Raw genomic sequence first — 15,244 nt, forward strand, 5'->3', positions numbered from 1 at the left:
GTGGAGTGCAGAGGAACAGCTCCTCTGCCCTGCCACACACGCCTGACAGGAATTGCACGAAGGGAAGAAACGCAGCGCAAGAAAGCCCTGAAAGAGAGAGATCAAAGCGACAGAGGGTATGTGTGTCCACCAAACTAGTCGCCACCCTGCGACGATGAACACACAACCATGAAGACAAAGTGAGAAGGCAATCGCCAGAGATGGCGATTGCTAACAGCGATACAAGACCGAATAAGCACAGATGAGGAATGTATGTAAGTCCACCAATCTAGCCGCCAACCTGCGACGGTGGACACACAACAGAAGAAACCAAGTGAGAACGCAATCGCAAGAGAAGCGATTGCGGAAGAGAATGAGCACAGGGACAGATTGTATGTGTGTGCACCAAACTAGTCGCCAACCTGCGACGGTGCATACACAACAGCAGATATGAAGTAGGAACGCAATCGCGAGAGAGGTGATTGCCAGAGGTGACACAAGGCTACAGCAAGGCAGAGCACGAGAGTAGCAATGGCACAGCAAATCATACAATGAGGATATAAGGAAAATAACAAACGCTAGCTAAACGCGAACACCGCACTCATTCGCAACAGTGCACACGTTTATGCGTGGTCTCCGCGTGTTAAGCACAACAGAGACAAGCACGCCTAACTAACCACTGACAGACAAACATGAAACAGAGGACGCGAGCGCTTGCTTAACGGTTACCTCACCGAGCCTCCAGCAAGCGTTCGTAGCAGACAAGACAGATACACGAAAACAGGAATAAGCGAGAGATAGGATCCACAGCACTAGCGCAAGAGGCTAGTGCGATCCAGGAAGACAGAGCAGAAGGATCCACAGCACTAGCTCAAGAGGCTAGTGCGATCCAAGTACAGCAAGAGAGATGGAGATCAGACGGATCCACAGCACTAGCGCAAGGCGAGTGCGATCCTGGCAAGACAGAACAGATGAGATAGCTGGTAGCAACCGCTGCTCCAGCTATACTCCAAGAACAAAGATCAGAATGACTTCCTGTCGACCACCGCAGGGACAGGACAATCGCAACAGACAAACAAAACAGATATGCAATCCTAACTGCACTAGGGAATCTGTCTAGTGCAGTTCCAGGAATTACTCTAGGCTAATCTTCAAACAAAGAGCAAGGCTGACACTCCAGGCGAGTGTTACACAGAAACTAACTCTTATGACCAGCCAAGGACTCTGGGAAACATAGCTCTTTATACTGCCAGTCATCAAAGGAGGCAGGTAAGGGATTTGCATAACGAGTGTATGCAAATTCCTCAGCAGCAGAACAGACCAGAAACTTGTAATGGAAAAACAGGTCTCTCTTGCAGAGACCTGCAGCCCACAGACTAGAGGAATGGTCAAACAGCTGTCTGCCAGTGCATCCAGCTGAGCGGATCATTACAATCTCACCACCCTCCCACACCGACGAACTCCCGCAACTGAATGCTCACAGTCAGCCTCTGCATCTGTATAGCAGAGGCTATGAACACGAAAATGTTGCCTTTGAAACAAGAAATTTCGGCAAACAGTGATGCGATCAAAATGGCCACTGGGAAATCCCGGAACGCTGGAGGCCACACTAGAGTGGCGAAACCAGCCATTTTTCACATAGATGGTGGGTCCAAGTGACCAGAGCAGGAGGTGCCCTGGTCCCCTGGACCCACCTATTTATGTGAAATAACGCTCAATCTGACACTCTGAGGTGGCCTGCGGGGAACGGGAATTCCCCAGCAAACAATTTTCGTGTTTCTAGCTTATGCAATACAGATTGCAGAGGCTGTCTATAACCATTCAGCCCCGGGAGTTGGGCGGGTGCCTGGGACCACTCCTGAGGATACTGGCGTGGGATTATTGCAAGGTAAGTATCCCTGGTTAATCCATGTACCCCTATACTCATTTCTCCTGGGGAGGGGTGGCTTCCGGAGTCTGCTTGTTAAAGGGGACCCCCGGATGGCACCATGAACCCCCCAGGACGTCGGCGGCCCCTACCTCCTCCTGGGGCACCGGAGGTGGGGAAGTGCCCCTTATCCATGGATTGGACAAGGGCTCTGGGGGAGAGGGGGAGGTTGGCCGCCCCTCTCCTCCAGAGCCCCCCCATACCATGGACCATGTGGGCTGGTATAGCTCAGGGTGCGAAGCCCCACGTGGCCGGGACTCTGCATTCTGGCTATCCCAGCCTGCATGGGGGACAAGGGGTTAAGGAGGCTTGGGAGGGGGGGACCCCACGCTGTCTGTTTTCATGAAATGTATACAATATGTATACAGAACTCGGAATGCAGTAACCTGTACTGCAGCAGTGTCATTTTACACAGTTTTAAAACCATTTTTCCTATGAAACTTTAAAATCGTTTATTTCAAAAACTATAAGGTCTTTTCACAATTTTTTTTTTACCATGTTCCTACTCATCTGCTTAATATACATGCCAAAATTTGGTGATTATAGCATGTAAGGGGGCTTCACAATTAACCACGGAATTTAGCACTATTGACTTCAATGTAAACGCGAATTCGGTCCTCGGAATTGCCTAATTTTCGAGTTTCGAGTGCTTACTCGGAACTGCCAAATTCCGATGGCAAACTCGAAATTCGGAATCCGAGAGCTCAGCCCTAATCGCTTCGGCCATAGGAAGTGAGTGTCATTTCCTGCTTTGCCGGCTGCCAGATAGGAGTTACAGCATACTAACGCAGTAATCCCCGAAGAATGCTGCCGGCAGTGCAGCCGCCAGGCTTCCACCAACATCCAGAGTGAAACCGGCCTGACTTTGCCAGAGACTAATACTGCACTTTGGAAGCCCGATCGATTTACGTTCAGACTGGCATCAATCTGGCGTGCTCAAAAAGGCTCGGTAAGATGTGTGGCAGTAGCGGCTTCTTGACTCCCTGTGTGTAATGTGTACCCACAAAACGCACAAAATGAAAGTCAATGGGAACGCAATGGTATGCGTTTTTAATGCGTTTTTTCCTCAAAATATTTTTTTTTTTTGCTGTATTTTGGTTTCCTGCTGTCTTCCAAGTGATTTGCATGAATGGAAATCTAAAAATGCATGGAAAATGCATACAAAACGCATGTGCGTTTTGTATATGTAAACGCATTAAAACACATGGAAAACGCATTGCAAACGCACCACAAACGCACAAACACCGCACACAACATTAACTTACAACATGACATAAAACGCAGCGTTTCACGCTATGTCCTATGTGAACCCAGCCTTACATTTGCTGTCAGTGCAGATTAAGGGTTAATGCATTAGGGCCTGTACAAACAGACTGCGTTGTGCTGTGTTCTTGTAACATCATGCATTTTTTTTCAATTGCAAAGCCTTTTTAAAAATAATGAAAATTGTGATGAATTGTACACAGTAGTATGATGCCATTTTAGAAACTTGCAATCGCAGTGACTGCATTAGAAAATCGCATACAAAAAAGGCAAGGAGATTGCATTTTTTCGAGGTCAAATCCCAGGAGACCTTGCAACTTCCTGTCGAAGGACTTTAAAGAGACTCGGAGACGAACAATACTAAAACTCTGATATTTACCCGGGGCTTTCTCCCGCCCCATCAACACGTCTAAGTCCCACGCTGTCCTTCCGCAGTCTGCCGTTCAGCTGCGGTGAGCCCCTGTAACAGGCTCAGTTACATCAGCCGCTCTGCTGGACGCGTAATACAAAAGTACCTTCTCCATCATTATTTCATTCATATATAGATTATATACACCATGAGCTTGATTCACAAAAGAGTGCTAACTGTTAGCACGGCTGTTTTCGCGCGAACGTTCGCGTCTGCGCGCGATCGCGAATTTTCGTGTGCAATTTAACGTTTTCACGCGCAAACGTGAATTTTCCCGTGAAATTGCTATTGTTTTCACATGCGAACGTAAGTTTGCACGCGAAAACGATAACAATTACGCTGCGCGCGAAAACACTTAATTGCGCGTGAAAATTCGCGATCGCACGCACACGTGAAAATTTGCGCGAAAACGGCCGTGCTAACGGTTAGCACTCTTTTGTGAATCAAGCCCTCGGTATTTGTCCAGATCCTGACAAGCAATGCAACATGTGAAAACAAACATGATGTATTGATATAGATCCACAGAAGGGTAGCATCAGGAGGAGGCGGGGTTATGCAAATTAGTCACAGGTGCATGGCTCTGGCCAGTTTTGCCTGTTAAGGGCCATCGTTTCTCATTTTCATTAGATTTAGGCTACATATTCAGGATCAAGACTTCTTTAATGAATCTGTGTAGCCTGGGGGTTGTAAAACTACGTGTGGGTTGTAAAACTAAATATCTCGCCGTAAGGTGAAAACTGCAGAAATATGGGGGTATAAATAGCAAGTGACTCATCATAAAAAGTAGATATGTGGGTGTGAGGGGAGAGGTGGGTCACTGGTATCAGGGCTGTCTCCCGTTCCAATGGGTCCCTAAAAAAAAAAAAAAAAAAAGGGACTACATCCACATACACTTTTGTTATACTGACGCAGTGCGGCTTTATGTGACGGAAGTGAGTCACGTTAACCACGCAAGTTTTATGCATTGCGCGGAAGCGTATTTTTTCAATATGCTTCAGCGCAGGTGATCGCTTCTAGGGCTGATCGGAACAACTGAATTCCGATTTGGTCAAAATTTCGTGTACCGCAAGCGAAACCGAATTTCGTGTTCCGAATTTTCGAGTCAATAGTGCCAATTTCTGTGGTTAATTGTAAAGCCCCTGTACATGCTATCATCACCAAATTTGACATGCATATTAAGCAGATGAGTAGGAACATGGTAAAAAAAAAAATTTGTGAAAAGACCTTATAGTTTTTGAGCACGTGCAGTGTGGGAGGGGTGTAGTGCAGCGCGGAGCAGCTGGGCGGGGTGCAGTGGGGCACGTGCAGTGTGGTAAGGGGTTCAGTGGTGTAGCAATATGGGGTGCAGAGGTAGTATCGGGGCCCTTGGGCCAGAGGGGCCCCAAGGGACCCTCCCTCAAGCACAATATTACCTCTCTATTGGTCATGAGCTGTAATATTAATCACTTCTATAGATGCTTAAAGGAAGTGAGGATTCGCTACTAATTAAAGTTATATGCACTCTGTACATGTATATTCTGCGCCTCGGGTTCTGGCTCAGCACAAGCGGCAGTGCACAGGGGCCCGGAAATTGCCAGAAGTGTCTTCTCAGCTGGACTCTGGGAAAATGGCGGTGGCGCCGCTGTATTACGCCGACCGGACCTGGAAGTAGCCGCACAGGATTGTGGGAGATACGTAGTGTTGAGGCTGTGTTGGGAATATGGCGACCACCTCAGTGTCTGGCGGCGGCCCCGGGCCCTCTGGAGCCTCCAACCCTGCGGGGGTCTCCGGGTTGACCGCCGCCATCACCGGCACCATGAACAAGAAGAAGAAGCCTTTCCTGGGCATGCCGGCTCCGCTGGGCTACGTGCCGGGCCTGGGCAGAGGGTGAGGAGGCTATGCTGAGGGGACACGGGGGCTGCACAGGGGAGGCATGGGAGTGCTGTGCTGAGGGCATAATATGGAGCTATGCTGAGGGTATGGAGGGGGCTGCACATGGGGGGCTATGCTGAGGGCGCAACATGGAGCTATGCTGGGGTTATGGAGGGGGCTGCACAGGGGAGGTATGGGGGACATAATATGGAGCTATGCTGAGGTTATGGAGGGGGCTGCACAGGGGAGGCATGGGCCTATGCTGAGGGCATAACATGGGGCTATGCTGGGGTTATGGAGGGGGCTGCACAGGGGAGGCATGGGGGGCTATGCTGAGGGAATAACATGAAGCTATGCTGGGTGCATGGAGGGGGCTGCACAGGGGAGGCATGGGGGGCTATGCCGAGGGCATAACATGGAGCTATGCTGGGAGTATGGAGGGGGCTGCACAGGGGAGGCATGGGGGGCTATGCTGAGGGCATAACATGGAGCTATGCTGGGGTTATGGAGGGGGCTGCACAGGGGAGGTATGGGGGACATAATATGGAGCTATGCTGAGGTTATGGAGGGGGCTGCACAGGGGAGGCATGGGGGGGGCTATGCTGAGGGCATAACATGGAGCTATGCTGGGAGTATGGAGGGGGCTGCACAGGGGAGGCATGGGGGGCTATGCTGAGGGCATAACATGGAGCTATGCTGGGAGTATGGAGGGGGCTGCACAGGGGAGGCATGGGGGGCTATGCTGAGGGCATAACCTGAAGCTATGCTGGGTATATGGAGGGGGCTGCACAGGGGAGGCATGGGGGGCTATGCTGAGGGCAGCGAGGGGACGGTTCATTTGGATTTGGTTCTCTTTTAGTTGGGTGCTCCACCTGGCTAGTTTTGGAGAGCACCCGGCTGTCACCTCCTCCTATTCTGCACACAGAAGCACCAGCCCTGCATTCTCTCATCTCGCCCCACATCTCGCTACCATCTCATGACACCCGGCTGGAAAAAAAATTCTGGGGAGAACACTGCAGTTAGCACTGCGAAGGTGGTAGCAGGCAGGGAAACTCGTAGCTGTGTGTAAGGGGATAGTGACTATGTGTTTGTGTGGAGGAGGGGGATTGCAGCAAAGGTGCTGGTGATGGGGGTAGGGGGGAAGAGAGGAGGATAGCAGTGGGAAAAAATGCAGCAGGGGACAGGTGGCTGTGTGAAGGAGATAATAGTGAGGGGACAGTTGACACTATAGAGTGGTTAGCAGAGTTAGGGACAGGTGTCACTGTGGAGGGGAGAGCAGTGAGGGGACAGGTGTCATTGTTGAGGGGAGAGCAGTGAGGGGACTGGTGACACTGGAGGGGAGAGCAGTGAGGGAACTGGTGACACTGTGGAGGGGAGAGCAGTGAGGGGACAGGTGACACTGTGGAGGGGAGCAGTGAGGGGACAGGTGACACTGTGGAGGGGAGAGCAGTGAGGGGACAGGTGACACTGTGGAGGGGAGAGCAGTGAGGGGACAGGTGACACTGTGGAGGGGTTAGCAGTGAGGGGACAGATGGCACTGTGGAGGGGACAGCAGTGAGGGGACAGGTGACACTGTGGAGGGGACAGCAGTGAGGGGACAGGTGGCACTGTGGAAGGGAGAGCAGTGAGGGGACAGGTGACATTGTGGAGGGGATAGCAGTGAGGGGACAGGTGACACTGGAGGGGATAGCGAGGTGACATGTGACACTGTAGAGGAGATTGCAATGAGTGGACTGGTGACACTATGGAGGGAGTAGCAGTGAAGGGAACTGGTGACACTCTAGAGGGGAGAGCAGTGAGGGAACGAGTGACACTGGAGCAAATAGCAGTGAGGGGACAGGTGACACTTTGGAGGGGAGAGCAGTGAGGGGACAGGTGACACTGTGGAAGGGAAAGCAGTTAGGGGACTGGTGACGCTGTGGAGGGGAGAGCAGTGAGGGGACAGGTGACGCTGTGGAGGGGAAAGCAGTGAGGGGACAGGTGACGCTGTGGAGGGGAGAGCAGTGAGGGGACAGGTGACACTGTGGAGGGGAGAGCAGTGAGGGGACAGGTGACACTATGGAGGGGAGAGCAGTGAGGGGACAGGTGACACTGTGGAGGGGAGAGCAGTGAGGGGACAGGTGACGCTGTGGAGGGGAGAGCAGTGAGGGGACAGGTGACACTGTGGAGCAAATTGCAGTGAGGGGGGGGGGGGGAGAGGAGTGAGGGGACAGGTGACGCTGTGGAAGGGAGAGAAGTAAGGGGACTGGTGACGCTGTGGAGGGGAGAGCAGTGAGGGGATTGGTGAGATTGTAAAGGGGAGATCAGTGAGGGGACTGGTGACACTGTGGAGGGGAGAGCAGTGAGGGAACTGGTGACACTGTGGAGGGGAGAGCAGTGAGGGGACTGGTGACACTGGAGGGGAGAGCAGTGAGGGGACTGGTGTCACTGTGGAGGGGAGAGCAGTGAGGGGACAGGTGACACTGTGGAGGGGAGAGCAGTGAGGGGGACTGGTGACACTGGAGGGGAGAGCAGTGAGGGAACTGGTGACACTGTGGAGGGGAGAGCAGTGAGGGAACTGGTGACACTGTGGAGGGGAGAGCAGTGAGGGGACAGGTGACACTGTGGAGGGGAGCAGTGAGGGGACAGGTGACACTGTGGAGGGGAGAGCAGTGAGGGGACAGGTGACACTGTGGAGGGGAGAGCAGTGAGGGGACAGGTGACACTGTGGAGGGGAGAGCAGTGAGGGGACTGGTGACACTGGAGGGGAGAGCAGTGAGGGGACTGGTGTCACTGTGGAGGGGAGAGCAGTGAGGGGACAGGTGACACTGTGGAGGGGAGAGCAGTGAGCGGACAGGTGACACTGTGGAGGGGAGAGCAGTGAGGGGACTGGTGACACTGGAGGGGAGAGCAGTGAGGGGACTGGTGTCACTGTGGAGGGGAGAGCAGTGAGGGGACAGGTGACACTGTGGAGGGGAGAGCAGTGAGGGGACTGGTGACACTGGAGGGGAGAGCAGTGAGGGGACTGGTGACACTGGAGGGGAGAGCAGTGAGGGGACAGGTGACACTGTGGAAGGGAAAGCAGTTAGGGGACTGGTGACGCTGTGGAGGGGAGAGCAGTGAGGGGACAGGTGACGCTGTGGAGGGGAAAGCAGTGAGGGGACAGGTGACGCTGTGGAGGGGAGAGCAGTGAGGGGACAGATGACACTGTGGAGGGGAGAGCAGTGAGGGGACAGGTGACGCTGTGGAGGGGAGAGCAGTGAGGGGACAGCTGACACTGTGGAGCAAATTGCAGTGAGGGGGGGGGAGAGGAGTGAGGGGACAGGTGACGCTGTGGAAGGGAGAGAAGTAAGGGGACTGGTGACGCTGTGGAGGGGAGAGCAGTGAGGGGATTGGTGAGATTGTAAAGGGGAGATCAGTGAGGGGACTGGTGACACTGTGGAGGGGAGAGCAGTGAGGGAACTGGTGACACTGTGGAGGGGAGAGCAGTGAGGGGACAGGTGACACTGTGGAGGGGAGAGCAGTGAGGGGACAGGTGACACTGTGGAGGGGAGAGCAGTGAGGGGACAGGTGACACTGTGGAGGGGAGAGCAGTGAGGGGACAGGTGACACTGTGGAGGGGAGAGCAGTGAGGGAACAAGTGACACTGTGGAGGGGATACCAGTGAGGGGACGAGTGGCGGGATGTTGTCAGATCTGAGCTGTCCTGTTGCTGATCTTTATGGAAAACGCACAGTGCGAGTTGTCGGTCTTTTTGCTATGACTAAATTCTTGGAACTCTCGTTTATCTGCAGTGCCACTGGTTTCACCACCCGTTCTGATATTGGTCCAGCTCGAGATGCCAACGATCCCGTAGATGACCGCCATGCTCCGCCGGGCAAGAGGACGGTCGGGGATCAGATGAAGAAAAATCAAGCAGATGATGATGATGATGATGAAGATTTGAATGACACAAATTATGATGAGGTACTGATAGCTCCCCCTGCAGCTGTGGCCCGTGTTCTTGTCTGTGTATAAGTGGCCAGATGGTATATCTGTATGAAACGGTCATATTTCTGCAGAAATGAATGAAGCCATTACTTTTTTTTAACGGCTATGCGGGGAGTCTGTTCTCCAGCGGACCCTACGAGAAGGATGATGAAGAGGCAGACGCCATCTATGCTGCGCTGGACAAGAGGATGGATGAGAGGAGAAAAGAAAGAAGGTGATTGGCCAGTTTTTAACTGATGCAGAGTTGGGGAGGGGAATCATCAGGAGCAGATCAGTTATGTCATATACAGTATTATCGATTTGACCCATTGATCTGACTGGAAATTGCATCAAGCATAATGGGGAATATCAGACTTCACAACCAGCATCTCATTGACTATCCTAAAGCTTCATAACATTTCTGCATGGATTAATACACCATCCCTTGTGCGACAGTGCAGTGCTGACGCTGTGCAGGCGCATCATAAGCCTCCAGGCTAGTGGCATGTGTTTTGCTGTGGAGAGGTATCAGGAGAATGGGCGGCGCTCGTCGATGCAGATGTCATGCAGCCACTTAAAGGGAATGTCCAAGCAAAATAAAAAAATTAGTTTCACTTACCTGGGGCTTCTACCTGCCCCATGCAGCCATCCTGTGCCCTCGTAGTCACTCACTGCTGCTCCAGTCCCCCGCTGGCAGCTTGCTGACCTCAGAGGTCGGCGGGATGCATTGCGTATATTTTTACGCATTTCCGCTAGTGCAGGAACATTAACACATATATTTTTATGCATTACTGGTTCAATGCGTAAATTTGTACGCAGTGAACCAGTAATGCGTAAAAATGTATGTGTTAATGTTCCTGCACTATCGGGAATGCGTAAAAATGTACGCAATGCGTCCCGCTGACCTCCGAGGTCGGCAAGCTGCCAGCGGGGGACTGGAGCAGCAGTGAGTGACTACGAGGGCACAGGATGGCTGCATGGGGCAGGTAGAAGCACCAGGTAAGTGAAACTCATTTTTTTTAATTTGCTTGAACCTTCCCTTTAACTCATGATTCTCAACTGAGACAGTCTTTATTGTCCGTTGTGTCCGAGTTCAAACTAACCTGTGTACCTAGCTTTAAAATAAACTTAAACTGGCTAGGGAGCAAAGCATTAGGTAACTAGATAGAGGGAAGCCTCTGGATAGCCCAGAGATGTCCCTTCTCCTTGACCCCACTGTTGCTGTGCGGACCCTATGAATATATGCGACAAGCTTGTTGGATATGTGGTGGCCGCGCTTGTGCGAGTATGGCTGCGCCTGTGCAAGGAAACCAAAGCCACTCATCCACAAGTGGCTGCTTACTACTGTGCACATGTGGCTGTACTCACACAGGCGCGCAGTATGGCCACGTTCATTCAGGAAGGAAAGTATGGCTGCAAATTATCTGTCCTGACCAGCAGTGGTGGTGATCAGAAGAACACCGGATACTTCTGGACTAGCCACAGTGTTCCCCTCTACCTAGGTAAGTATCTAACTTTTTGTTCAGTGGGCAGCACTTACCGTAGTTTGCTTTAATAAAGGTGCAATTATTTGATGACTGTGCTTGTTGCACTTTTGTGTTCACTGTAGACCACGTCTAGTATTCCAGTTGCCTTGATATTTGAGGTTATGCTTTATAAAGAGGCTTTGTCATCAGTTTGTTTTACTGATTCACAGAGAACAGAGGGAGAAGGAGGAAATTGAGAAATATCGTATGGAAAGACCCAAAATCCAACAGCAGTTCTCAGATTTAAAGGTAACAGACCACTTATTTTGTCTGCTTTTTTTTTTTTTATAGTGTGTTTTTCTTTGACCCCCTTTGATGCAATATTTCTAAACTCTGTGTGCCTTTCCATTCTGTTCAGAGGAAACTGGCAGAAGTAACAGAGGAGGAGTGGCTAAGTATCCCTGAAGTTGGCGATGCCCGGAACAAGCGGCAACGGAACCCTCGCCATGAGAAACTGACCCCCGTTCCTGACAGCTTCTTTGCCAAACATTTACAGACTGGAGATAACCACACAAGCGTTGATCCACGACAGACTGTGAGTAATCCGTGCTGCTCCCAGGAACGTTCTGAAGGGGGTGGTGTCTGGCTTGTCTTTGAGGTCACTAGTTCAAACCTCTCTTTATGTTGGGCATGTCAGTCAGTGCAGTAGGTGGGATTAGGGGGTGGCTGGGTGTGTCCTAGAGTTCTGTTGCAGTCTTTCACTGTGGCGCGATCCTTTGTGCTGCCTTTTATCACAGTAAGTTGGAGATGGAGGTTTAAGTCGCAGTTATGTACTTTTAACATATGTGGGCGGGGTTTGTTCGTGCACTGGCCTGATCTGCGTGAGATACATGTGTGGCATCTCTGGACCGCTGGAACAGTGTGTGCGCTGCAACTTGCCCTACATGTGGGTTGATCAGCAGTGGGCTCTACAAGATACCCGCAATGGTTATGTGGCTTTGAGGCAGGAAGGGTTCCCAGTCCTAACTGGTGATAGAGGACTTCTGTATCCTCGGTGTGCTTGGACATCAGGAAGTGGGTGAGCACGTTTCATTAATACAAGGAGACAACTTTGTTTCAACATAACTCCTCCCTAATCATATAGCCAGCTGATCTTCTCTCCTCTTACCCTATGAAGATAATGGTACCGGTACCAGGGTGGGTGTAAAGTGAGTGCTAGCGCATATATGTATGAATGTGAGTGCTCCGCAGATCAGCCCTTGTCTTTTAACCACTTCAGGACAACTGAAGTGAGCGTTAAATGGAGGCTACCATTTTTATTTCCGTTTAAACAATACCAGTTACCGGAAGCCCTGCTGGTCTATTTAGATGCAGTAGTGTTTGAATAACACCAGAAACAAGCATGCAGCTAATCTTGTCAGATCTGACAATGTCAGAAACACCTGACCTGCGGCATGCTTGTTCAAGGGCTATGGCAAGAGTATTAGAGGCAGAGGACGCCCAGGCAACTGGTATTATATCAAAGAAAATAAACATGGCAGCCTCCATATCCCTCTCGCTTCAGTTGTCCTTTAAATTACACACTTTGCATTCAATTTATTTAGATTGGGGATTAGTGCATCGTTTTGCATCTGATTTGTATTCAAACTGAAACACATGGATGCAGCTAGCCACAAGTAGACTTACATTTTCGTACAACAGGAGATATTGGCAGCGCTTCCAAATACAGGCTGCACCAGAGTTGACCAGCTGCATAGATGTGCAAAGGCCACACATGGGCAACTTACACAACTTGCATTCAAAACAACAACAACTAAATAACATTTGTAAAGCGCTTTTCTCCCATGGGACTCAAAGCGCATAAGCATGGCTCCGACCATTGTGGTACAGAGGAAGAATTTTATAAGTCTGGAAATGCCAGGCTAAACAGGTGGCTTTTCAGTCTGGATTTGAATAGCTCCAGGGATGGTGCTGTCTTTACTAGGTGTGACAGGGAGTTCCAAAGAGTAGGGGCAGCATGACAGAAGGCTCTATCTCCAGATTTTTTGAAGTGCACTCTGGGAGTGACCAAGTTTATAGAACTTGCTGATCTGAGGTTGTGAGAGGTGTGGTGCAGCTTCAGCAGGTCCTTCATGTATCCAGGGCCCAGATTGTGCAGGGATTTGAATGTCAGCAGTCCAATCTTGAAGAGTATTCTCCATTCTACTGGTAGCCAGTGCAGTGAGCGAAGGATCGGTGTAATGTGACAGTGGCGAGGCTGGTTTGTTAGCAATCTGGCAGTAGCATTCTGCACTAATTGCAGGAGACGCAGGTCCTTTTTAGGGAGGCCAGCATAAAGGGCATTGCAGTAGTCCAGCCGTGATGTGATGAAGGCGTGGACTAGGGTTGGAAGATCCTCTGGGGGAATCAGATGTTTAATCTTTGCAATGTTCTTCAGATGAAAGAAGGAAGATTTAACTACAGATGAAATTTGGTTTCTGAAACTCAATTCCCCATCGATTAGTACTCCAAGGCTGCGCACAAGGTTGGAGCTGTTTATGTCTGAATTCCCAATCCTGATTGGTGTTGCTTTAGGATAGAGCTGTTTTGATGGCGAGTGTTGGCTTTGGACAAACAGGACCTCAGTTTTGTCAGCATTCAGTTTCAACCAGTTATCATTCATCCGTGCCTGTAGCTCAGCTAAGCAAGAGTTTATTTTTGGGGTAGGGTCTCTTCCACCAGGTTTGAAGGACAGGTATAGCTGTGTGTCATTGGCGTAGCAGTGGTACGTCAGGCCATGACGTAGGATAAGTGTACTGAGTGGCAACATGTAGATTGCAAACAGCAGAGGGGATAGGATTGATCCTTGTGGCACTCCGAATTGTAGAGGTGCGGGTTTGGACATTATAGGACCTAGGGATACTCTCTGTGTTCGGTCAGTCAGGAATGATCTGAACCACTGGAGGACTGATCCACTGATGCCACAGTACTCCTGCAGTCTGTTAAGCAGGATTTCATGGTCAACTGTATCAAAAGCCGCTGAGAGATCCAACAGGTTTAGGATGAAGCATTCCCCTCTGTCCCTTGCCATGAGCAGGTCGTTGCAGACTTGGATGAGGGCTGTTTCACAGCTGTGGTGTTTCTTAAAGCCAGATTGTAGAGGGTCCAGGATGTTGTTTACTGACAGCCTGGTTTCAAGTTGCCGATAGTCAGCCTTTTCAATAACTTAACCTAAGAAGGGGAGGTTGGAGACAGGTCTGTAGCTGCTCATAGCATCTGGATCCATGGAAGGTTTTTTAAGAAGGGGCTTGATGATTCCTTTTTTTAGAGAGGTAGGAAACCTCCCTGCTTGCAGAGAGCAATTTACTATTTTGTGAAATGCTGGACCAAGCAGGTCAGGGCATTTCAGCATATGTTTAGTTGGTCCAGGTCGCAGGTTGTCTGGCGGAGGTGACGGAGGATGTCTGAGATCTCTTCCTCACTAATACTTTTGAAGTCAGTCCAGGGTGTTAGGTTGTTTTTGCCACTATTTCCAGGAGTTGAATAAGTCTTAGGTGCAGTGGACTGAATGAGACACCGAATAGAGGATACTTTCAGCAAAGTAGCAAGCACATTTTTCGCATAGCTCCTTTGAGGGAGTTATAGTAGGTTTTAGACAGGATGGGTTACATAGTCTATCAACTGTGCGAAATAGTTGGGCTGGCCTGTTGGCGGCTTTTGCGATCTCCTGTGATAGGTAGGAGGATTTTTTTCTTGGTGATCGCATCTTGGTAGCTTTCCAGGTGAGAGACAAGGGTGTGTTTTATCTTTTGAATTCTGAGTTTTTCGCCACTTCCTTTCTAGTCTGCGCGCTTCTTTCTTTAGGTCCTTTAATGAGCTGTCAAACCACCGTGCATGGTGAAGTGGTGTAGACCGTTTAATGCGAACTGGAGCAAGGGCGTCATAGGCCGATGACACTGCATGGTTGTACATCAGGACCATGGAGTCTGGGTATGATTGGTTAATGCGTCGAAGTTGAGGGTATTATGAACGTGCTGAGGTGAGACATCTTTCAGAGAACTGTATTTTATGAGTTCTTTCCCTCTGTGTTTTATCGCTGGTGCTGTCAGAGAGAAGTGGATGGTGTGGTGGTCTGACCATACCACTGGGTTTATATCCATGTGTGATATTAAAAGTCCGGAATGAAATATAAGATCCAGGGTGTGCCCTTTCTTGTGGGTGGGGAGGTTGACAGCCTGAGAGAAATCCAGTTCATTCATTATAAGAAGTAGTTCACTTCCTAGGCGGGAGTCGTGATCATCCACCCATGCATTGAAGTCTCCCAGGATGATCCATCTGGGGTGTTCCACTGTTAGGCAGGATAAGAGTTCAGATATTTCCTTAAGAAAGGCTAGACCATTTTTTGGGGGGCGGTATATGAGCA

The 15,244-nt window shown here is 50.3% G+C and overlaps 1 protein-coding gene and 1 pseudogene across 4 annotated transcripts in view; one reads left to right on the forward strand and one right to left on the reverse strand.

The window, feature by feature from the left end:
• LOC137541584 (sterile alpha motif domain-containing protein 10-like) overlaps window positions 1-15,244 on the reverse strand; it is a 597,983-nt gene that overhangs the window by 87,015 nt on the left and 495,724 nt on the right. The window lies entirely within an intron of this gene.
• LOC137541587 (pre-mRNA-processing factor 6-like) overlaps window positions 5,176-15,244 on the forward strand; it is a 49,913-nt pseudogene continuing 39,844 nt past the window's right edge.

Source organism: Hyperolius riggenbachi, chromosome 12 (assembly GCF_040937935.1).
Source record: "Hyperolius riggenbachi isolate aHypRig1 chromosome 12, aHypRig1.pri, whole genome shotgun sequence".
In the NCBI taxonomy this organism is placed as follows: domain Eukaryota; kingdom Metazoa; phylum Chordata; class Amphibia; order Anura; family Hyperoliidae; genus Hyperolius; species Hyperolius riggenbachi.